Source organism: Protopterus annectens, chromosome 7.part0, assembly GCF_019279795.1.
Source record: "Protopterus annectens isolate FY-2018-M chromosome 7.part0, PAN1.0, whole genome shotgun sequence".
NCBI lineage: Eukaryota > Metazoa > Chordata > Ceratodontiformes > Protopteridae > Protopterus > Protopterus annectens.
Genome location: NC_056739.1, coordinates 1,689,161,135 through 1,689,187,098, shown reverse-complemented (window position 1 = coordinate 1,689,187,098; position 25,964 = coordinate 1,689,161,135). Strand labels below are relative to the sequence as shown.

Below are 25,964 nucleotides of genomic sequence, written 5' to 3'. Positions count from 1 at the left end.
TGATTCCTTAGAGGCCTCCTGCAGGGCCGCAGTTACTGGATCTGTGATTAGGAGGCACGCCTGGTTAAAGGAACAAAATTTGCCTGACCATGTTAAAGCTAAATTGCTAGATGCACCTTTACAGCATGATTCTCTGTTTGGTATTAAGGCAGAAGAGGTTTTAAAGAAAATGGAAGACAAAGCTAAGTCTTTGCAAACTGTTAGACTTCTTACAAGTGCAGCCACCAAGATTCAGTAGACACTGGCCTACAAAAAATTAGTCCTTTCCTGTGTCAGACAGAGCTCAAAGGGGGAAATCCAGGTGCCCAAACGGCTCCAGATACCAGGCGCAAGATTTATACAAGTCAAAGCAATGGGGGCACTTCTACCTCCAAATCTGGAGGAGATAAAGCACAAACCTACAGAAAGCAATCCCAATGACTTCCCTCTGCCTACACCAAGCACTTATCTTTTGGCAGAACCCATAAGGGGAAAGTTAGCACTTTTTGCTCAAAATTGGCAGTTAATAACCTAGGACAAGTGGGTACTAAACACAGTATCACAGGGATACAGATTCCATTTCCACACTCTGCCAATTGCAAATGGTTGGCCAGATCTGCCAAAAAATCAATGGGTAGAGGCACAAAAACAGGTTACATCCCTCATGGATATGGGGGCCATTCAGCCAGTACCAGAACAGGAAAAAGGACAAGGTTTTTACTCAAGACTGTTTTTGGTACCCAGAAAGGACCAGGCCTGGTGGCCAATACTGGATTTATCAATTTTGAACACATACCTGGACATTCCAAAATTCAAAATGCTGACTTTGCAGCAGCTTCTGCCCATTCTGAGCAAGAATCTTTGGCTGGTGACACTAGACCTAAAAGAGGCATACATGCATGTCCCAATAAGACAGTCGTGCAGAAGATACCTCAGATTCAAGGCTGGCTTAATGCATTACCAATTCTCTGCACTGCCCTTTGGCTTATCTACTGCGCCCAGGGTCTTTACAAAGTGCCTGGCACCAGCATTTGCATTTTGCAAACAAATAAGTATACAGATATATCCTTACTTAGACGACTGTCTCATTCAAGCAGAGAACAAGGACATTCTTCGACACCTGGCGTTTGTGAAAAGGCTTCTAACATGCCTAGGGTACACAATAAACGAAAAGAAATCACAACTGATACCCTCTCAAAAGATAACATTCTTGGGTGCAAGCTTGAATACAACTGCCCAGATGGCTTACCTCACACCAGACAAGCAAAGGCAACTGACTGCTTACTTCAAACTGATGGCAACAAAAAAACAGTCATCTGCAAGACAAATTCTGCAGGCTCTGGGCTTCATGGCATCCTGCATCCTACTGATTCCATATGCAAGACTGCATATGAGGAAACTTCAGTGGTACCTGAAAAGTTTATGGAGTCAACATTCTCACAGTCTGGAAGCAATGATTCCTCTTATTCCCTGCCTACAACAGGAGTTTCTATAGGTTCATAGGTTCATACTAGGCTATCTGCCCAAGGGCATTTATAAGCCTAGCCCATAGTTATGTGGCTTTCGCCACCCCTTTAGTTTGAATAAAAACTATGCCTATCATTTTTCTGTGCCTCTGTCAAGCAGTGACACTGAAGTAATCCCTGGGGTATATCTGCGATCTCCCATCCATTGGTCAAGATTCCTCTTGAACAAGGCCAGCGAGGTGCTCTGCCTCACATGTACCGGGATTTTGTTCCACAGCATAGGGAGTCTCTGGGTGATGAATCTGTCCCTCCAGCACGTTCTATTTATAACCGTGTCAAGGTTTAAGTCTCCCGCCCTTGTGGTTCTGAGGGATCTAGATTTGTTGAGGTGAAGCATATTCATCAAAGCTGGGTTTGACATGGCCTTATATGTCAGGCACAGGTCACCTCTGAGCAAGCGGTATGAGACTGAATAGAGCTGGAGTTCTTTCAGTCGGGCAGCATAAGACATATTTTTGAGACCCTTTATCCTTTTGGTGAGGAACTTTTGGGGCCTTTCAAGCTGCAGCAGGTGTCTGGTCAGATACATTCCGAACGAGGCATTGTACTCAATCATAGGTCTAATGAGTGATGAGTACAGGGGGACGATGACCTCCCTTGATCTAGATGTGAATCCCTTCATGATCAGGTGGCTGATATAGAAGGTTTTCCTAACTACTTTAGCAACATGAGTGTCAAACGAAAGGCTACTGTCAACTTGGGTCCCCAGATCCCTGATGACTTTTTCTGTGCTCAGTGGATTGCCACCTACATGGTAGCTAGGGGGTAACCTTGTTTTTCCCGAAGGGTATGACTATGCATTTTTTGACGTTTAACTTCAGGCCATGGCTCTGGCACCAGTTATCCGTTTCTGTGAGGCCCTTCTGGAGGATATCTGTGTCAGATGTGTTTTCGACTATGGCGCCCAGTTTGCAGTCATCTGCAAACTTTGTCAGCCATAACCCTCCTGTGTTTGCTTGTACTTCAGAAAAGTAGATGCCGAACAAGAGTGGACCCAGGACTGAGCCCTGTGGGACACCACTTGTGACAGGCTTTGAGTCTGACATGGCTCCGGCAACTCTGACCCTGTGGGTTCTGTCACTTAGCTATGGTGGGCAAAGACATGTCACCAAAATATGGGATGAGCCTTCACTCTCCCCCCTGCCAGCCAAACCTTAACAGACGCCTCGGATTATGCCTGGGGGACCCACATGGCAGGAAGGTGCATTCATTGTATATGGACCCCAAAACAAATGCATCTACATATCAACCAGAAAGAGATGCTAGCTGTTCAAAATGCCCTAACAGCCTTCAAGGACTTACTTCATCCAGGACAACTACTTATAAAGACGGACAACACCACGGTCATGTGGTATATAAACAAGCAAGGGGGCACACACTCATAACCCCTTTGCAGATTAGCCATGGCACTGTGGGACACAGCTTTGACCTACTGAATACATCCTCAAGCTCAGTTCCTGCCAAGAAAACAAAATACACTGGCAGATGATTTAAGCAGAAACCTTATGGATCCTCATGAGTGGAAACTAAATCCACAGGTTTTCAGCATGATAACAGAGAAATGGGGGAGCCTAGACGTAGATCTATTTGCCTCTCCTCAAAATTTTCAATTGAAAACATTCTGCACAAGGACATATCACAGACAGGCATGGAAAGTGGACGCCCTATCCTTCAGTTGGAAAAACCTATCAGTTTACGCCTTTCCTCCTCTGCCTCTTCTCCCCAAGGTGGTCCTAAAAGTCAGACAAGAGAAACCAAAGATGATGCTAATTGCCCCGGACTGGCCCCGCCAGTACTGGTACCCAATCCTAAGGAACTTGTCTCAATACCCAGCTTTGGACCTTACCAGAGAAACCTCAACTACTGTCCCAGCAAAATAATCAGATCCTGCACAATCAACTACAGGCACTGAACCTCGCAGCATGGCTGATCATGTAGTTATATAAACTCCTCCTCTCAGTAAAGCTGTGATGGATGTCATTTTGGAAGCCAGAAGGCCTAGTACTAGAAAGTCTTATGCTGACAAATGGAAGAGATTCTGTGCTTGGAATCAAGCACAAGGAACTGATGCAGCAGAGCCAAATATTACTCAGATATTACAATACTTAACTGAGATGCTTGACAAAGGCCTATCTTTCTCATCAATTAAAATCCTTGCCTCTGCCATTTTGGCTCATTACAATACAGAGCCACCAATCTTTTCTTATCCTTTACTAAAGCAGTATCTTAGAGGAGCCAAAAATTTAAGGCCGCCTAGATCATCACCATTACCTGCATGGGACCTCAATTATGTTTTCGAAAAGCTCACCCTGCCTACATTTGAACCAGCTGCTACCGCTGATATAAAGTTCCTATCCTGGAAGACAGCTCTGCTACTAGCAATTACTTCAGCAAGAAGAGTTTTAGTGCCTTTTATCATTTTTTACCCAGACAGGGTGTCTGAGGACAAATCCTACTTTTATGCCTAAGGTGGTTTCCAGCGTGGCTCTTAACCAAACAGTTCATCTGCCAACCTTTTATCCAAATCCGCAGAACAAGGGGGAGAGAATTCTGCATTCCTTGGATGTACATAGACAGCTAAGATTCTACTTGAGCAGGACTAAAGCTCTAAGAAAAACTGAGCAATTACTGGTATCATATGCTGCAGGATCAGAAGGAAAAGCTATTTCAAAGAAGACAAATTTCAAAGTAGATAAGCCACTGCATCTGTTTCTTCTACCTACACCATGATAAATATGTTTCCAAGGGCATTAGGTCTCATGCCACCAGTGCTGCTGCTACTTCAGCAGCCTTTCTCAGAGGAGTACCAACCAAAGACATTCTAGAGACTGCTACTTGGAGTTCTGTTCACACCTTCACAAAGCATTATCATTTGCCTCTCTACTCTAAGTCCAGGGCAGACTTTGCCGCTGCAGTTTTGCAGGGACTTATAGCCACACCTAATGCTGTTTAGCTCCAGCCTCCCAACCATAGCTTTGGGATTCTACCCAAATCTAGTGACTGCAACAGTGAAACATGAAGAACATAGTACAGTTGTGTACACTTACCATAAATGTAGATGTTCGAGTGTATTCACTGTTGCAGTCCAGGTTACCCTCCCACCATCCCCCTGTCATTCTGGAGTTTATCTTTCCTTCTCTGTCTCAACAACCTATGTGGTGTATTTGCTTGTAGATGAAGGTAAAGTTTATATTGATGCATGTATATATTTGTATATATATTTTTGCTACCTTTTTGGGGGCACCTGACATCGGGGGCAAGAAAAACTAAAGAAAATGGCGTTGGCTGCATGTTTTGTACCCCTGACGTCATGGAAGAGAAGACCGCAACCGACGCATGACCTAAGACTTTGGAATTCAGGCCGAATGAGTGCAACCTGCCAGCAGATTACCCAAATATAATGACTGCAACAGTGAATACACTCGAACATCTGCGTTTATGGTAAGTGTACACAACTGTACTTTCCCTCTTCCCCATCGGGTGACCAGGGCAAACCTGTAAAGTCTAATGTACCTAAATTGTCTTCGGAGTATAAGTCCGCCTCATCGGCACCAACGTCTTCCTCTCCGACTACAACTGTTCCTATATCGGCTCCGATACTGTCTACGGCACTGACTACTGACTTTCCAAAGATTACTACAACTTTGGCACCGATTGCCACTTCGGCACAGTGCACGCCTTCGATGCCTATCTCTATGATTATGCTTGCTACTGAACCTTCTGTGATGGCTCCGAGTTCCCCTTCGGTACTGAGTCCTTTCATGGTTCCGATAACGACAGTTTTGATGTTACTTCTTCCATTCTCCAAACTTGAAACATCAGTGCTGGTAGATTCCACACCACAGACCCGATACTCTCCATCAACAGATCCATTTCTAAGGCAGGTAACAGAGTCCATTCCTATAACGACTTAACTGCCCATCGGGAGTATCCACTAGATCCACCAGGAGCCTTTACGAGTTTGACATGGTGTGTCTTGTGGATCAGCTGTTGACAGCCAGGGCGATACCCACTCCGTCTAGAACCCATCCACCTGCAGGACTTGGGGTTGTTTCTCCATGGACTCCATCCTACTCTCCTCCTTTGACCATTTAGCTCTGACATCATTTTCGGAACCCCACCCCCCATCTCGGTGCCTGTAGTGGACCTCACTGGGGCTCTGGGACTGTCCGTTTGACCTTCGGTCCCTTCTGAACCAGGCCTTCCTCATTCCCATGATTGGGCTGCTGGCTCTAAGGCTTGTGGTACGGTTCTGAGTATGTCTACAGTTTCGTCCATGGTGCTGGGAGTTCTGTCTGCAATGATCCTGCTTGAGACTCCACCCTTGGGAGCAGGCTCGATGGAGTGGGGTGTGACTGCAGTTCTGAGGTTGTCCTCCTTGGTTCCGGGCTCCCATCCCTCTTCGGGCAGACTTGCTTTCTGAGCTATGGAGAGGGTATTTACTTATAGAAGCATTCCACTGACGTTTGAAGCCCAGACCTCCTTTCCCCACTGAGCGTCAGCTCACTCAAGCCACCACCCCGGGACACCGGGCAGGAAAGTCGCAGGAGACCCCGTTACAGGGCGCCCCCTCTTCCAAGTCCTTCTCAGAAGCCCCCGCTGAGGAGCCCTCACTGAAGAGATCGTGCAAGAGGAAGCACGTACACTCTCCTGAAGAGTCTGACAGAGGATACAGATTTCGATGATGGTGAAGGGTCCCCACAGTCACCCCCCCCCCCCAAGGTCACCTTTGGGGACATCCTTGAAATGTTGAAACAGAAGGGTGATTGGAAGCTCACTAACCCTTCTTCCGAGGAGTATGCGTTTCTGCAGGCTTTCCATGCCTGGCCATCTACTTCTTGAGTGACCCCACCTGCAGACAAGCTGGTACAACTCGTGTTGCAGTGCACCTGGAAGAACCATGATTCTATTGAGTCGATCCCTTTGAGACCTGGCCAGATACTACCCCCCCCCCCCGCCCGAGGAAGTACGTACTAGGGTGGTGGCGGCAGCCACGAAAAAGTATCTCGCTGAAGAGCGGCATACTGTCCATCCTCCCAACCGAGAGTCAAAGGCTGTGGAGAGATTCGGAAAGTGAGTTTTTGCTTCAACAACCTTTGCCATACGATCTCTGTATTACTTGGCACATTTTACAAGGCTCCAATGAGATTTGATTTCCAAACTGTCTGGAACACTCGCAGGACAGGTGTCTGACGAGGTATGGGACAGTTGCCTTGCAGCTCACAACGCTGGAATCCATCTCCAATTCATCCATGAGTTTGCTCTCTCGTGCAACCGAAGGGCCGGCTAGAACGGCAGGTTCAGGCATAGTTATGAAACGCCATACCTGGATGCTCCTCTGTGACTTCATAGACCCTTTCAAGTCTTCTTTCCTGAATGCTCCAATTGAAGCGTCTTCCTTTTTGGCCCCAAGGCGAAAGACACCCTGCCTAGGTGTGAGCAGGATGGTAAGACCCTGTCTGCCTTAGGTCTACGTTTTTCCAATTGTCAACGTTCCTTTTCCAGGAACCAGAGGAGCAGAAGAATGTGGCACAAGAAATCTCAGGGTCCTTTCTGTGCCACATGTGGCGATGATACCCCCAGGGGCAGAGGGGGTAACAATTCTGGAAGATGCCCCTACCAAGGCAGAGGTGGTCCGCGTAATCAGGGACTTAGGGATTCTTTCTCTGGGCAGCCTTACCACTGCCCCTGAAGAGCGGCCTGATTGCTTTCCTCTGGAAGCAGTCGGGGAATGTTTCTCTCTACCCCATAGGCTACCTGGCATTCAATAACTTCCGACCGTTGGCTGCAGAAGGTCATAACCAGAGGCTACACCATTCCCCTCATCAGTTATCCTAAACTTCTGACCAAACTTCCCGACGTTCCATCCAGTCAAAGGGAAGAAGCAGCTGTAGAAATAAACAAGCTGTGTCAAAAAAGTCATCCATATAGTCCCACCAGACTAATGCGGATCCGGATTCTACTCAGGATTCTTTTTGGTGCCATTAAAGACGGGACTGGAGAGGAGACCAATTCTGGATCTGAGCAATTTGAACAAGCCATTGCCCAAACGAAATTCCAGATGGTCACAGTTCAGTCCATTCTTCCTTTTCTAAGGGAAGATGATTGGATGTGCTCGGTAGATCTCCGGGATGTGTATAACCACTTCAAAATGGGCAAATGCTCCAGGAGTTTACGTCACTTCCGGCTAGGAGTCAATCAATGCCAATTTCGTGCCCTGCTGTTCAGACTCTCTGCAGCCCCCAGTGGATTCAAAGTGCACTTGAGGCTGCAAGGATTCCGGGTGTTTCTGTATTTGGACAATTGGCTCCTTACCAGCCCCCCCCCCCCCAAAGAATCTTCTGGTATCAACCCTGTAATACACTCTTTCCCTTGCGAGACTTTTTGGGATAACGATAAAGTGGGAGAAATCCAACATTGCTCCAACTCAGAAAATAGAATTAATTGGCGCAGTCTTCGACACCCGTTGATGTTCATCGTGCATACAGCTGCAGTCATAACAGATGGGTTTTCCTGCCGTCAGGCGGGTCCTCGGTCGGCCGAATTCCAAAGTCTAGGTCCGGTGTCGGTTGTCGTCGCCTCCTCCCTGACGTCAGTGCGACAGGGATATAAAAGATCCAGCCGACGCCATTTTCTCCAGTCTTTCTTGCCGCACGGTGCCTGAAGCAGAAGCAGTTCGCAAGTGCCGGTCGGCCAGCTCCTGAGATTACGAATATTTTTCAACCGAAGTCTTCTTGAAAGCTAAGTACCCCGTTGGGGAAACTTTTCTTGCCTCAGACCGATGTCAGACAAAGTTAATAATTGCTTTTCTTGTGGGAAGCAAATACCGCATAAGGATTTTCATTCCCTCTGCATTCCTTGCCTAGGCCCAGACCACGACGTCACGGCCTGTCGTTTTTGTGCTACATTCAACTGACGCACTATTAAGCGTCTGGCGGAGTTCGCCCAACACTATTTTGGCAAAAAGTTTAATTACATTATGTCGTCAGATACTCCGACTCCAGTTATAAGTAAAAGGCGCAAAGATAAGGACTGACATACGAGGTCCGCATCTTCTACCGACACCATGCCAAAACCGACTACAGGTGCTCCGGTTTTCAGTGAGGCGCCTACACAGCCCCTGACTACCGACGACACTTCATTGGCGGTGTCTTCTGTGCCCGAGGTTACAGGCTCTTCGGCCCACACCCCGACTACCAATACCGAAGCCACTATTGGCGGTGAAACTCAGAGTTTAGATAGACCTGCCACCTCTCAAGGTGTCTACAGGCCTTCCCCTTAGTTTTCCATCAAGGCTTTCACTAAGTCTAAATCAGCCATGCATACTAAAAAACAAGCTCCACAGGGCCCTTCTCAAGGCCCCATGCCTAAAAAGCAGATGCTCAAAATGGCTGAGGATTTGATTAAACTTATTAGGGGTTCTCAACCCCCCCCCCCCCCCGGACAAAAGACCCAGAGTGGAGGAAGAATCCCCCTCCTCGGACCAGGCCTCCATTATTTCAGAACATTCTGAAGACCAGGAACATTCTTACTCCCCTTTTGAAGATTCTGATGCAGAGGAGTCCATTCCCTCTGTCTCCCCCCCTGAGGATTACTGTTTCGGGGAAACCTTACATACCTTGAGGGAACACTTCCACTGGGAAGGCCAAGAGTACTCAGACTCCAAAAAAAGGCTTAGAGATTTCCTCTTGCTCCCTCAGCACAGGCCTCTGGCTATACCTCCTGTCTTAGACATTCTAGATGACTAGTATTCAGAGGCCTGCCTTAACCCAGATTCTTTACCTCCAGCTCCAATCAAGCCTGACAGGTATTACCGGGTTCCTGACTCACACCAATGCTTATACAAAAGCCATGCGGCTGACCCAGAAACTATATCACAGGGTCCCAAGGGAATTAAGGCCTCCACTGCTAAAAATCCATTACCTTCAGAGAGAGATTCCAGAGCTTTAGAGAGGTGGGGGAAAAAGGTTTACACCTCGGCCACCTTAACCATGAGGGCATTCAACTGTCAGTTCCATATGTTAAAGTACCAACAATTTCTGTTATCACAGTTGAGAAACAAAATGTCTCAACCTGAACAGCCAGACTTGAAGGAGTTGCAGGATTTGATACATACTGCAGAACAAGTGGGTAAACATAACTTGCACTGTGGTTTTGATGCTTTAGAGGCCTCATGTAGAGCTGCTGTTACAGGATCAGTCATACGTAGGCATGACTGGCTCAAAGAGCAAACCTTAACAGATCATGTCAAAGCTAAATTGCTAGATGCCCCTCTGCAAATAGATGTGTTGTTTGGTGTTAAAGCTGAGGAGGTATTAAAGAAAATGGAGGAGAAGGCAAAATCAATGCAAACAGTAAAAGATTTCCTACAGGTACAACCTCCACGTTTCAGTAGAAATTGGCCTTCTAAAAATTGGTCCTTTCCAGCCACGGACAGACCCCAAAGAGGTAGATACAGGCGCCCGAGGGGCAGAGGGCAATCTCAAGGATCATTTAGAGGCAGACAATGGCAAGCACCCACACAAAGAGGTGGTGAGGATAGTTTACAGCCATTCAGAAAGCAGAACCAATGACTTTCCCCTTTGCATGCCAAGCAAGGCTCAAATGGCAGCACCTTTAGGCGGAAAACTGGCATTATTTTCGAAAAATTGGCATATTGTCACAAAAGACAAATGGATCCTGGACATTATAGACAGAGGCTACAGATTTCACTTTCACACCCTTCCAAAAATGAGAGGCATGCCAAACCTGCCACACAATCAAAGGGCAGAGGCACAGAAACACATTTCAGATCTTATGGACATGAAAGCTATTCAAGAGGTACCTGTACAAGAACAGGGTCAAGGTTTTTATTCCAGACTATTCCTGGTACCAAGGAAGGGAAAAGATTGGAGACCTATTTTGGACCTATCCATCCTAAATACTTTTTTTTTTTACTCGTGCCAAAATTCAAGATGCTCACATTACAGCAGCTTCTTCCCATGCTGGGCAAGGAGTCTTGGCTGGTAACATTGGACCTCAAGGAGGCATACCTGCATGTCCCAATCAGACAAGAATTGCAGAAGATACCTCAGATTTCTTGCAGGTTCAACCCATTATCAATTCTCTGCATTGCCCTTTGGCTTATCTACTGCGCCCAGAGTGTTCACGAAATGCCTGGCATCAGTAGTCGCCTACTGCAGACTTCAAGGGATACAAATATACCCTTATCTGGACGACTGCCTGATCCAAGCGGACAGCAAGCACATACTTATGAAACATCTGGCATTTGTAATAATGTTGTTGAATTCTCTGGGATACACAGTCAACAAAAAGATATCAAGGCTAATACCCTCTCAAACAATAATTTTCCTGGGTGCCAGCTTGGATACAAACACCCGGATGGCCTACCTCACGTCAGAGAAACAAGGGCAACTAACTCAGTACTTCAGAAAACTGGCAACTTTCACCTGGCTGACTGCAAGGAAAATCCTGCAGGCTCTGGGATTCATGGCATCTTGCATCCTACTAATCCCATGTGCAAAGCTGCATATGAGGAAACTTCAATGGTACCTAAAAAACCTATGGTTTCAACACAGCCACAGTTTGGAAACAATAATACCACTAATTCCATGTCTTCAAAAGGAATTTCTATGGTGGGCTCAAGCATGCCAAAGAAACACAGGTCTCCCATTCTGCAAGCCTCAAGCAAATCAAATAATCACAACAGACGCCTCAGACTATGCCTGGGGGGCACACATGACAGATAGGTGCATTCAGGGCAAATGGTCCCAAAAAGAAAAGCACCTACACATCAATCAGAAGGAAATGCTAGCAGTAATAAATTCTATTATAGCTTTCAAGGACCTACTGCATCCAGGCCAGCTATTGATAAGGACGGACAACACCACAGTAATGTGGTACATAAACAGGGAGGTACCCATTCATACCCCCTATGCAGGTAAGCCATGTCTCTTTGGAACATGGCTCTAGAATTACAAATCGAGCTTCAAGCACAGTACCTGTCAGGCAAGGAAAACACGTTGGCAGACAACCTAAGCAGAAATATGACAGATCCACACGAATGGAAGTTGCATCCTCAAGTTTTCACAAGGATAACTCAAGCATGGGGAAGGCCAGACATAGATCTCTTTGCCTCCCACAGAAATCACCAATTGGCAAAATTCTGCTCAAGGACCTTTCATCCACAAGCCTGGAAGGTGGACGCACTCTCCTTCAGTTGGGCAACAATGACAGTTTATGCCTTTCCACCTCTCCCTCTGCTGCCCAAAGTTCTATTAAAAACCAGAACAGACAGACCAAAGATGATTCTCATTGCTCCAGACTGGCCAAGACAACACTGGTACCCACTCCTGAAAAGCCTGACGCATTCCCCACCATGGATCCTGCCTCTAATGCCTCTTCTACTCACTCAGCACAACTTCAAAACTCTACACAGTCAGCTGAAAACACTCAATCTAGCCGCATGGAAGATTCCTTAAATTCACAACAGGCCCTACTCTCCAAGGAGGTGCAGGATGTCATTTTGGAGGCCAGAAGACCTTCTACAAGAAAAGCCTACTCTGCAAAATGGAAACAGTTTTGTGCCTGGAATGAGAAAAAGGGTCAGAATCCAGGAATACTAAATTTACCCCAAATATTACAGTACCTAGCTGAGCTGCTAAGCAATGGGCTTTCATTCCCCTCCATCAAAATCCATGCCTCAGCCATTTCTGCAAAATACAACACTGATCCTCCTTTATTCTCTCACCCCCTCTTAAGACAGTTTCTCAGAGGGGCTAAGAATATAAAACCCCCAAGGAAACAACCAGTACCTGCTTGGGACCTCAATTTCATACTAGAAAAACTGACCTTGCCTCCTTTTGAGCCAGCTGCTTCAACAGAACTACAATACTTGTATTGGAAAACAGCCTTCCTCCTGGCAATCACTTCAGCTTGCAGGGTTTCGGAACTACAAACCCTCATGGCTGTGCAGTCTTTCATCATTTTCCATCAGGAGAGAGTTACCTTACGAACCAATCCGTCCTTTATGCCAAAGGTAGTATCCAGGGTAGCCTTGAATCAGGCTATCCACTTACCTACCTTCTACCCTAATCCTCAAAACAAAGGGGAAAGACTGCTACATTCCTTGGACATTCACAGACAGGTGCATTATTATTTGGACAGAACAAAGCCTTTCAGAAAATCAGAGCAACTCTTTGTGTCCTATGCTGCAGGAGTCAAGGGAAGCCTATTTCCAAACAGACAATGTCAAAGTGGATAGTCCACTGCATACGCTTTTGTTACTCTTTTCATGGTAAATCTGTACCTGCAGGCATCAGATCTCACTCCACAAGGGCCACAGCTACCTCTGCAGCTTTCCTCAGGGGAGTTCCTACCAAAGATATTTTGGAAGCAGCCACTTGGAGTTCCGTACATACCTTCTCCAAGCACTATCACCTACCATTATTCTCCAAATCTAGAGCAGGCGTTGCCACTGCAGTCTTGCAGGGCATCCTGGCTCCTCCTAGTTTCACCTAGTGCCTACCACCCCTTTTTTAGCTTTGCGATTCTACCCATCTGTTATGACTGCAGCTGTATGCACGATGAACATAGTACAGTTTTTTACCTACCATAAATGTAGATGTCCGAGTGCTAATACAGCTGCAGTCCAGGTTTCCCTCCCTCCTTCCCCTCTAGGGGTATTCTTTTATGGTGTATTTGCTTGCAACTACTGTTTTTTGATTATATTGCATTGCATTATTACATAATTTTATGTATTGCCTTCCTTCTGGGGGCACCTGATATCTGGGGCAAGAAAAACTGAAGAAAATGGCATCGGCTGGATCTTTTATACCCCTGTCGCACTGACGTCAGGGAGGAGGCGATGACAACCGACGCCGGACCTAGACTTTGGAATTCGGCCGACCGAGGACCCGCCTGACAGCAGGAAAACCCATCTGTTATGACTGCAGCTGTATTAGCACTCGAACATCTACATTTATGGTAGGTACAAAACTGTACTTTGTGTGGTGCGTCTCCCAGCTCACAGACTTCAGAGATTGAGGCTCCAGCTCCGGGTGATACTCTGTCAAAACAAAGCGTCATCAAGGGAGGTTCTTCAGGTTTTAGGATCCATGGCAGCTTCCATACCAATAGTCCTTCTGCCGAAACTGCATATGCAAATACTTCAATGGCTTCTGCTATCTCATTGGTTTCCGAATTACCACCCTGTATGCTTTCAAATTCAGATAACCAGTTGCTGCATGCATGGCCTTCTGTGGTGGATGAGGCCAGACACAGAACTTTGGAGCTGTCCATTCCATCCCTCCCAGCCCAAGGCCATTGTGACCATGGATGCTTCCCTGATAGCGTGAGGGGAGCGCATTTCCAGGGAAAGACGGTCCAAGGCGCATGGTCCATTTTGGATACCAACCTGGACATCACCGTTCTAGAACTGAGAGCAGTGTTGTTAGCGTTGCAGGCATTCCAATCTCTTCTTCCTTCTAGAACGATCGTAGTTCAATCAGACAACATGTCAGTAGTCTGGTATATCAACAAGCAAGGAGGAACCAAGTCCTATCCCCTGTGTCAAGAGGCCATGAGAATTTGGCAGTGGTCGATAGCTTCCAACAGCTTTCTGATAGCAACACACATCCCTGGGAATTCTAAGTTGAGCATGTGTGTGTTCCTGCCTCAGGAGTGGTCCCTCAATCCCCATGTAGCGGCAAAAATTTTCAGCCGTTGAGGCCAGCCTTGCAACCTGTTCGCCTTCCCGTCAAACAAATGCAGCAGCTATTTTGCCATATTGCCCCCACAGGGGGAGTCCCCGAGGGACGCTCTGATTCATGATTGGCCCCACAGGACTGCTATTTGCCTAGCCTGCCATCCCTTGCCCCAATTCATAAAGAAAGCTGTTCGGTTAAAATGCAAAGTGATCCTCAGCCCCGTTTTGGCCTCAACAAGTTTGGTTCCCCTTCCTTCGGCCTCACCTGTTATGTTGACTGTGGATTATGGACCCTATTGTAGACCAGATTTCTCACCCCCATGGGTTGTCACCCGAACCTATCCAGTCTCAAGCTGACAGCTTGGTTTCTCCACTTTCGTTAAGCGACAGGCAGGATAATCTTCCATCACCTGTACGTGACATTATCCTGGCCTCTCTCAAACCATCCACCAGAAGACTTTATCTAGGCAAATGGAAGAGGTTCTCTATTTGGCCTAAGAAAAGGAGGCTAGACTCGTACTTTGCTCCAGTTACAGCAGTTTTACAATATCTGTCAAAATTCTTTGAAGATGAAGCTGCAGCTTCTACCATACCAGTTCATCTAGCAGCTATCTCTAATTTCTTGAGGGGTTGGATAATTCTCCCCTCATCTCTCTTCAGTTATGCAAAACCTTTCTTAAAGGGATCTCTCACATTAGGCCTCCAATCAGACAGCCTATTGTACCATGGAACCTCACATTAGTTTTTCAGTCCTTAACTCAGCCTCCTTTTGAACCTGCAACAAAGTGTGATTTCAAATTTTTATCTTGGAAGTTACTTTTCCTGGTAGCCATCACGTCAGCCAGACGAATTTCAGAGCTTCAGGCATTATGCATGAAAAGGCCCTCTCTAATCTTCCACAAGGACAGAGTATCACTCCTGACAAACCCATCTTTTCTTCCCAGAGTTATTTCAGATTTTTCCATTAATCAGACCATTGATCTGCCTCTATTTTTCACACATTTTACTAATAAAGGGGAATACTGTCTACATTCTTTGGATGTATACAGACAACTGAGGTTTTATTTAGACAGAACCAAAACAATACGTAAAACTGACCAACTTTTCATTTCCTTTTCTGGACCTATAATGGGAAATAGTCTCCAAGGTCACTTTATCTAAATGGCTAAGGGAATGCATACACTACATCTATTCTCTTGCGACAAAAACTATACCACAGAATGTTGAAGTCCACTCTACCAGGTCTATGGCAACGTCTGTAGCCTTCCATTCGAGAGCCTCTGTGGATGATATTTGTGTACCAGCCACATGGGCTAACCCCCACACTTTTATTAATCATTACAAATTGGATGTGGTTTCCAGAGGGAGAGCTGCCTTTGGCTCCGTGGTGCTCAGGAACGTTTTTCCATAAAAGCCTCCCAAGGAACGCAAGGTAGCTGGGGATTCTGTCCCATCAGTGATGAATGGAAAGAGGATTAACAACATCAGATAAAGAAGTTATGTCTTACCATAACATTCCATCTATGTTGTTGATTATCTTTCATTCATCACTTCCCACCCTTCTTCCCCCTCCAAAGGCTCCTGGGGGATACTTTGGGTCCAAGTGGTGAGTTAGGGCATTTGCGCAGAAATGGCCTCTGCTTTACTAATACAAGATGAGAAAACTCTATCTGAGGTAACAGGGAGGAGGACACTATGGGTAGAAGCTTAGCTCGAGAGTTTTTGGGTGGTGCACGCTTGGTATTAGGCTGACTCGGTTCCGTGGGCTTGGAACCGAACCTATCAGTGATGAATGAAAGAAGATCATCAGCACAGATGGAATGTCATGGTAAGACATAACTTCTTTTTTTTAAGAACTCTCTAGCACATCCTGACATTTTGACTCGGGGCCCTAAAAGAGCAAAAGCTAGCTCTTCCAAAAGTCCTTTACCAACATACGAGGAAAGCAGCATCTTGAACAGGTTTGGAAAGGAAGTCTACACCTCTGCTACCCTTGTCATGAGGGTTTTGAGTTGCCAATTTCATAAGGTGAAGTACAAGAAAAACATTTTTGACCAGATGAATCAAAAACTGATAGGATTGAAAATAAGGCAATCTCAAATGAATTAATTAATTTATGCAACTCATGCCATCAGGTGGCTACGCATTCCTTGCCCTGCTGCTATGATGCTCTGGAAGCCTCCAGCAGGGAAGCATCCATGGGATCTGTCTTTAGAAGACATGCCTGGCTGAGAGAGCAGTCCATTCCTGAACATGTCAAATCTAGTTTACTGGATGCCCCCTTAGACAAACAGTTTCATTGTGGTCCTAGAGCTGAGGCTGTGTTTAAGAAAGTGGAGGATAGGGCAAAGCCCATGTAAACTTCCAAAGGCTTACTTAAGTGCAATCTCCTCGTTTCAGCCAGAATTACCCTACCAGCCATTGGCCCTTTCCACCCCCCCCCAGTCTAAACCTAGGCAAAGGAGCCAAAGAGAGCACCAGCAACCTAGACAGTGGCAGACAGACCCCAGTAGGCCTGTGGAATCGTGTCTTCCAGGGAATCTAGCAGGGAGCAATCATGACTCTTACAAGGCGCTCCCTCCCCCTCCCCCATCCCCTAGCCCCTCTTCTTCACTCTCCCCCCCAAGGTTAGCGGGCAGACTGTCCCTATTCCACAAGAAACTGGACCTTCATTACCAGGGATCTATGGGTTCTAAACATCATTCAAAGCAGTTACAAACAAATCTAGACACTTGATTTGCTTAGGCTTTCCAGATATTCCTTCAAATCAGAAGTCAGAGGCCTTAACCCAAGTAAAATTTCTGTACCCTCAAGGCACTGTGGAACCTTTACCAACCTCTTTGCAAGGAAAGGGGTTTTACTCCAGACTTTTACTGGTCCCCAGAAAAGAAGGTACCTGGATGCCAGTTGTAGACCTGTCAAGGCTCAGCCGATCCTCTTACAGGTCCCAAAATTCAGGCTAACTACAAAACCTACTATCCATGGTTTCTCCCAGTGCCTTTATGGTAATCTTAGAACTAAAAGACTCATATCACCACACAGGAGTCTCTTAAGCTTCAGTGCAGGTACGAGGCATTATCAGATGTTCATCGTGTTTCACTGTTGCAGTCATTACTCTTGGGTTATCCTGCTGGCAGGCTACCCTCAGTCAGCCAGAATTCCAAAATCTAGGTCCGGCGTCGGTTGCTGTCACCTCTTCCCTGACAACAGTGCACCAGGGGTATAAAAGATGCAGCCAATGCCATTTTCTTCAGTCTTTCTTGCCGTGTGGTGCCCGAAGCAAAAGCAGTTCGCAAGTGCCGGTCGGCCGACTCCTGAGACTTTCAAATTCGAATTTCAGAACCGAAGTCTTCATTAAAGCTAAGTACCCCATTGGGGAAACTTTCTTCTTGCTCCAGACCGATGTCAGAAAAAGTTAATTGCATTTCTTGTGGGAAGCAAATACCGTATAAGGATTTTCACTGTTACTGTATTCCTTGCCTAGGCCCTGATCACAACGTTGCTAGCTGTCGGTTTTGTGCTAGATTTAACCAACGCACTATTAAGCGTCGGTTTGATTTTGCATTTCATTACTTTGGCCGAAGATTTAATTATATAATGCCGTCAGACCAGCCGACAACCGGAGTTTACAAAAAACGCAAGGACAAGGAAAAGGATGGGAATCCGAGGTCCAAAACTGACGACGAGGCCTCTGCTAGGCCAGTCGCCAGCTCTCAGTGAGGTTCTTTTGCAGCCCGTGGCGCCCGCTACCTCAGAGCCACAGGCCGCTTCCGACTTCCACGTGGAGCCGACTGGGCCTCTGGATACTCAAGGTGTTGGACACTCAGAAATCATAAAAAAAAAACAAAATGGCCCAAGACTTAATTACTTTGATCAGGGGCTCCCATCCACCTCCTGATAAGAGGCCCAGGCAAGAGACAGAGTATGATTCTTCTGATCAGGTTTTTATTTTCTCTGATTCCTCTTCTGAACAGGATTACTCCATGCTTCCCTATGAGGATTCTGATGCTGAAGAATCCATTTCTTCAGCCTCTCCTCCGGAGGATTATTCTTTTGGGGAAACCCTGCATACCATGAGGGAGCATTTCCACTGGGAGAGCCAAGATTATTCTGAATCTAAGAAAAGGCTCAGAGACTTTCTGCTACTTCTTCAGCACAGACCCCTTGCTACTCCACCTGTTTTAGACATTGTAGATTATGTATTTTCAGAGTCTGGCCTGTCCCCTGACTCTTTACCCCCTGCACCTGCTAAACCAGACAGATACTACAGGGTTCCGGATTCTCATATATTCTTATATAAAAACTCCGCTGCTGACCCAGAGACTATATCTCAGGGTCCCAAAGGGGTTAAAGCTTCCACTGCAAAAAACCCTGTCCCCTCTGATAGGGATTCCAGGGCTCTAGAGAGATGGGGGAAAAAAAGTCTACACTTCTGCTACCTTGGCTGTAAGGGCTTTAAATTGTCAGTTTCGTATGCTTAAATATCAGCAATATTTAATGTCACTGCTTAAACAGAAATTGTTGACAAATACTGAATGTTGAGAGAACAAGGAATTGCAGGATTTATTGCATGCAGCTGAACAAGTGGGAAAACATACTTTGCAATGTGATTATGATTCACTGGAGGCCTCTTGCAAGGCTGCTGTTACAGGTTCTGTTATTAGAAGGCATACTTGGTTAAAGGAACAGAATCTGCCTGATCATGTTAAAGCAATGTTATTAGATGCACCATTGCAGCATGATACTTTGTTTGGTACTAAAGCAGAAGAGGTATTGAAAAAAATGGAGGATAAAGCAAAATCCATGCAGACAGTCAAGGATTTCTTACAGGTACAGCCACCCAGCTTTAGCAGGAACTGGCCTTCTAAAAATTGGTCCTTTCCAGTGTCAGGCAGACCACAGAGAGGCAAATACAGGCGTCCCAGAGGCAGATCTCAGCCCTAAGGCTCATACAGGCCTAAACAATGGGGTGCTCCTACCTCCAAAAGCGGAGAAGACAAATCACAACCTTACAGGAAACAGTCCCAATGACTTTCCTCTGCGATATCCAAGCACCTTTCTTTTGGCAGCCCCCTTAGGGGGAAAACTAGCACTTTTTTCATCAAATTGGCAAATGGTTACCCAAGACAAATGGGTCCTGAACATAGTGTCCCAAGGCTACAGGTTCCATTTTCACACTCTACCAAGGTCAAAAGGTATGCAAGACCTGCCACACAATCAATGGGCAGAGGCACAAAAACAAATTACAGCCCTCACGGGCATGAGGGCCATTCAGCAAGTACCACAACAAGAGCAGGGGCAAGGATTTTACTCCAGACCTTTCCTAGTACCCAGAAAGGACAGAACCTGGAGACCAGTACTGGACCTGTCTATACTAAATACGTTTTTGAAGTTCCAAAATTCAAGATGTTGACTCTGCAGCAGCTACTGCCCATGCTGGGCAAGAAGGCTTGGCTCGTAACTTTGGACCTAAAAGAGGCATACCTGCATGTCCCAGGCAATCTTGCAGACTATCCCTCAGATTCATAGCTGGCTCAATGCATTACCAATTCTCTGCACTGCCCTTTGGCTTATCTGCTGTGCCCAGGGTCTTCACAAATTGCCTGGCACCAGTAATTGCGTTTTGCAGACAAAGAGGAATTCAAATATATTCCTACTTGGACGACTGCCTAATTCAAGCAGAGAACAAAGACTTTCTTCTAGAGCATCTGGCGTTTGTAAAAAGATTACTGACTGGCCTAGGGTACACAGTAAACGAAAAGAAATCAAAACTAGTGCCCTCTCAAGAGATATTATTCCTGGGTGCAAGCTTAAATACAACTGCCCAGATGGCTTATCTCATGCCAGACAAAAGCAACTGACTTCTTACTTCAAGAAATTGGCAACAAAAACCCACTTATCTGCAAGGAAAATCCTGCAGGCCCTTGGTTTCATGGCATCCTGCATTCTACTAATTCCATATGCCAGACTGCATATGAGGAAACTACAATGGTATCTAAAAAGTGTTTGGGCTCGGCATTGCCACAGCCTGGAGAAAGTGATTCATAGGTTCATACTAGGCTATCTGCCCTAGGGCATTTATAAGCCTAGTCAGAGTGTGTTTGTCTTTCGCCACCCATTTTAAATTAATTTTGCTATGCCCTTTTTCGAGGTTAGTATACAGTGCCTCTGTCTAACCGTGACACAGAAGTGATACCCGGGGTAACCCTGCGATCTCCCATCCACTCATCAAGATTCCTCTTGAAGAGAGTCAATGAGGGACTCTGCTTAACCTGGACTGGGATTTTATTCCAGAGTGAAGGGAGCCTCTGGGTTATGAATCTGTCCCTCCAGCATGTCCTATTTATTTCAGTGCTGAGGTTCAAGTCTCTCGAGTGCGTAGCTCGATGGGATTTGGATTTTCTGAGGTGCAGCATGTCCATTAATTCCGGGTTGGACATGGCTTTATACGTCAGGCACAGATCGCCTCTGAGCAGGCGGAATGCCACTGAGTAGAGCTGGAGTTTCTTTAACCAGGTAGCATATGGCATCTGTTTGAGCCCTTTGAGCCTCTTGGTGAGATACTTTTGGGGTCTTTCCAGTTGCTGCAGGTGTCTGGTAATGTACATCCCAAAAGGGGCATTGTACTCAGTTATGGGCCTGATGAGGGATGAGTAAAGAGGCATGATGACCTCCCCTGATCTAGATGTGAATCCCTTCATGATTAGGTGGGCTATATAAAATGTTTTTCTAACCACTTTGGCCACGTGGTTTGCACTCATTCCCTGCCTGCAACAGGAGTTTTGATGGTGGGCAGAAGCCTGTCACCACAACAAGGGTCTGCCATTGTTTACCCACAGCCAGACAGGCGCTGACAACGGATGCATCAGATTATGCCTGGGGGGCCCATATGGCAGGAAAATGTATTCAGGGCACATGGCCTGCAAACCAGATGCATCTTCACATCAATCAAAAAGAGATGCTAGCTGTTCAAAATGCCCTGACAGCTTTCAAGGACCTGCTTCATCCAGGACAGCTACTGATAAAGACAAGACAATACTATGGTCATGTGGTACATAAACAAACAGGGAGGTACACATTCCTTCCCCCTCTGTAGACAAGCAATGACCTTATGGGACACAGCATTGGCTTTTCAAGTTCACCTGCAAGCACAATTCCTGCCAGGAAAAACAAATACTCTGGCAGACGAACTAAGCAGAAACATCATGGATCCCCATGAATGGAAACTGGATCCACAAGTCTTCAGCATGATAATAAGGAAATGGGGATGCCCAGACATAGATCTATTTGCCTCCCCTCACAACTGCCAATTGCAGAGATTTTGCACAAGGATTTATCACAAGCAAGCATGGAAAGTGGACGCCCTATCCTTCAGCAGGAAAAATCTAGCAGTATATGCCTTTCCTCCACTGCCTCTCCTTACCAGGGTACTCCTAAAGGTCACACAAGAGAAGCCAAAAATGATATTGATTGCACCAGACTGGCCACGCCAGCACTGGTATCCAATCCTAAAGAGCTTGTCTCAAGTTCCGGCATGGATATTGCCTGAAACTTCTCACTTGCTGACCCAACAAAACAATTAGATCCTGCACAGCCAACTCAGGACCTTAAATCTGGCAGCATGGCGGATAATGTAGCCATTCAGAACACTCCTCTTTCAAAAGCTATTATGGATGTCATCTTAGAGGCCAGGAGGCCCAGTACCAGAAAATCTTATGCAGAAAAATGGAAGAGATTCTGTGCTTGGAACCAGGAACAAGGTATTGACACGTGTGTACCAAATATCCCTCAGATTTTACAGTACCTAACTGAGATGCTGAACAAAGGCCTTTCTTTCTCATCAGTTAAGATTGATGCCTCTGCCATTTCAGCCCATTACAATGTGGAACCACCTATCTTTTCTCATCCTTAAATAAGGCACTACCGCAGAGGGGCCAAAAACATTAAGCCTCCAAGGAGAGCACCAATTCCGGCCTGGGACCTCAATTATGTCTTGGAAAAACTCACACTGCCTCCTTTTGAGCCAGCATCAACAGCAGATATAAAATTCTTATCCTGGAAAACAGCTCTACTCCTAGCAATAACCTCTGCAAGGCGAGTCTCGGAGTTACAAGCACTCATGGCTGTGGAACCTTTTATCATTTTTCATCCAGACAGGGTTTCTCTGAGGACAAACCCTACATTTATGCCTAAGGTGGTATCCAGTGTGGCCCTCAACCAAACCATTCACTTGCCTACCTTTTATCCAAATCCACAGAACAAGGGTGAGAAAATTCTGCATTCTTTGGGCATACCCAGGTAGCTATGCTTCTACTTGGACAGAACTAAAGCTTTCAGAAAGACTGAGCAACTTTTAGTGTCATATGCTGCAGGATCATAAGGAAAGGGCCATCTCAAAACAAACTATTTCTAAATGGATAGGCCATTACATCCGTTTCTGCTATTTTCAACATGGCAAATCAGTGCATAAGGCCTCATTCCACCAGAGCAGCAGCCACTTCAGCAGCCTTCCTCAGAGGAGTACCAACCAAAGATATCTTAGAGACTGCAACTTGGAGTTCAGTGCACACTTTCACAAAGCACTACCACTTACCTCTTTACTCTAAGTCCAGAGCAGGCTTTGCCACTGCAGTTCTGCAGGGCCTCATACCCTCTCCTAATCCTGTTTAGCCCAGCCACCCATCCTCAGCTTTGGGATTCAACCCAAGAGTAATGACTACAACAGTGAAACACGATGAACATAGTACAGTTGTGTACCTACCATAAATATAGATGTTCGAGTGTATTCACTGTTGCAGTCCAGGTTACCCACCCACCATCCCCCTTCTCTTTGCTGGGACTTACCTGCACTTCTCTATCCTATACAACCTATTTGGTGTATTTGCTTGTAGATAAAGGAAGTGTTATTTTTGTGCATGCATTTTTATTGGCATATTTTTCAGCCTACCATTTTGGGGGCACCTAACATCTGGGGCAAGAAAAACTGAAGAAAATGGCTTCGGCTGCATCTTTTATACCCCTGGCACACTGATGTCAGGGAAGAGGTGACAGTAACCGACGGCGGACCTAGACTTTGGAATTCTGGCCGACTAAGGGTAGCCTGCCAGCAGGATAACCCAAGAGTAATGACTGCAACAGTGAATACACTTGAACATCTACATTTATGGTAGGTACACGACTGTACTTTGTGTCCTGCCCTTTGGGTGTGTACTGCACTCAGGGTTTTCACAAAATGTCTAGCCCCTTCTGCAGGGCAAAGGGAATTAAGGTTTACCCTTACTTATTGCTTCATTCAAGCAGCAAGCCTAGAAAAACTTAAAGCAGATCTGCTTTATACCCAAAACACACTAACCTCAGTGGGGTTCACTCTCAGTATCCAAAAATCTCAAACAAACGTGAACAGTATTGTGTTTCTAGGAGCTTTATTAGACTCATCTCTTCAGAAGACTTTCCTCCCTCCAGGCAAGGTTACCTTTCTAACGTTATACTTCAAAATGTTCTTGGCCAGGAAATACCTCACAGCCAGAGAGCATCTCAGGGTCCTCAGATACATTGCCTCTTGTATCCTCATGATCCCCCTGGCCAGACTAGATATGAGAAAATTGCAGTGGTGTCTCAAAAATGCGTGGTGCCAACATTCTCAGTTTTTCACCTTCAGAGTAAAATAAGAAAGAATTTGTCTGGTGGATCCAAGCATGTTCCCTAAGTCTTGGCATTCACGCCAGGTTCACCCCTCAGGACCAAACTGACAACAGATGCATCAAAAATAGCCTGGGAATCCCACTACAACAGCTTCCAGACTCAAGGCAGATGGGAGTCCAAGTTCAAAAACAAATGAATCAGCATAAAAGAATTGATGGCAGACCAAAGAGGCCTGATTGCAATCAAAAAGAAATAGAAACCCAGAGTTCTCCTGGTGAAGACAGACACCACAATTATTTGATAGATTTGCAACCAGGGTGGGACCAACTCCTAGCCATTGACTTTTGGAGAAACAGCAAACTGTCTAAGTCTACACCTCGTGGCACAGTACCTACCAGGAGAAACCAGTCAACTAGCAGATCACCTCAGCAGGAGCCTCTCAGACCCCCACGAGTGGCAACTGCATCAGGAAGTTTTTCAAAGCATAGCCGAAAAATGGGGTGTGCCACTGATGTATCTTTTTGCCACCAAAGAAAATGCCCCCTTGGAAAAGTTTTGCTCCAGGAACAAAATGAAGTCAGCCTGGAGGATGTATGCTTTTTTCCTTTCCTTTTCTTGGACAGGCCTATTCACTGATGCAGTTTTCTTTCCCTCCCTCCTTCCCCTTTGCCCTATGGTATAGGCTAGGATATATCTTCTCAGTCAGGAAAACCCATGCTGCCTCCTCACTTATTCTGGAATCTACGGTCCCAGACCTCTGACTTCAAGGACATATAGATGGACTCCTACTTGTTGGTGACAAGAAAGTACTGAGGTCTTGGCACCAGCTGACTCCCTTTATACACAAATGTAAGATTTGACAGGGTTATCCGCCTGCTTCAGCAGGAGGGTTAAATATTCTGTGGTTGTTGGACTGGCCAAGAGCTTCCATGGCAGGAAATTCCACGGGTCATGACTGCAACAGTGAATAACACTCTAGCATGTACATTTATGTTAAGTGTATGTAACTCCACTTTCACCTTAGCTGTGTAGTAGGGGGTCAACTGCAGTCAATTTCATGTGCAACCTTTGTAAAAGGGGGTCATAGTCATTATGAGGATCAGCCTTGGGGTATTTTCCTTCATTATCTTCTTAGTGCCATATTGTGAGTTGCAGATGAAAATTTGAATCCTTTCACTTTATTATCCTAACTGGAGATCATCTAAGTGGCAGATCTAGTTAAGTTACTATCCTTGCTTAAGGTTAGTAAGGCAGTGAGGCATTTTGACTTTTCTTTACTCAAATGACCATTCATTACCTTTTAGGATCAGCTTTGACATCATAGGCAAAAATTAACTGTTAAACCAATGGCTCATTAAACTTATTTTTCCTTTGCAAAACCATTTAAGACTGTGTCATAGGTACAGAAATGATCTGTTTAGAAATCCGTCATAGTACTCGCATTAGACTAGATCAGATTTAATCTGCTATACTGTTGTCACTGATTTAGAGCAAAAGATTCAAGTTTTGCTTTTGACTAGTGTTGGTGTTGATAGTTTCAACACCCAAACCATCTGTCAAGTTATTTTCCTGAGTTTGTTCTTAAAATTAAGATTCCAGATATGACATCCATCCATCCATTTTGCTATGACCCTCCCTTTATTCTTTACAGGGTCACAGGTATGCTGGGCCCTACACAGTATCTAATGGGCATAAGAGTTTGAAGCTTTTTCTGGATAGGGTAAAAGGGCACAAGTCTGAGTGTACACATTCATTCACACACCGCATGCACACCTTCAGTCAGTTTGTAAGAGTGCCATTCAGCCTGCTGCATATCTTTTTGGGAGGCAGGAGGAAACCAAGGCACCCACAGAAAACCCATGTGGACATGGAGAGGAGAATGTAGACTGTGCAGATAGCACTCCATATTGCTTGCTATGTGATAGCAACACTACTCACTGTTGCACTGTAGTACTCAACATATACTGTAAGAATCAAAATGAAATGCATGAGATCCCTGTTTTGTCTGGAGCCTTGTATCACATGTACCACTAAGTATGTTAGGATAGCTGTGTTTACTGTCATCCTTTGTTCATTGTATTCCGTTCACTCTGAAGACTGAATGTGAAAGC

The 25,964-nt window shown here is 45.7% G+C and overlaps 1 protein-coding gene across 1 annotated transcript in view; it reads left to right on the top strand.

The window, feature by feature from the left end:
• TICRR (TOPBP1 interacting checkpoint and replication regulator) overlaps nt 1-25,964 on the top strand; it is a 3,405,639-nt gene that overhangs the window by 1,947,146 nt on the left and 1,432,529 nt on the right. The window lies entirely within an intron of this gene.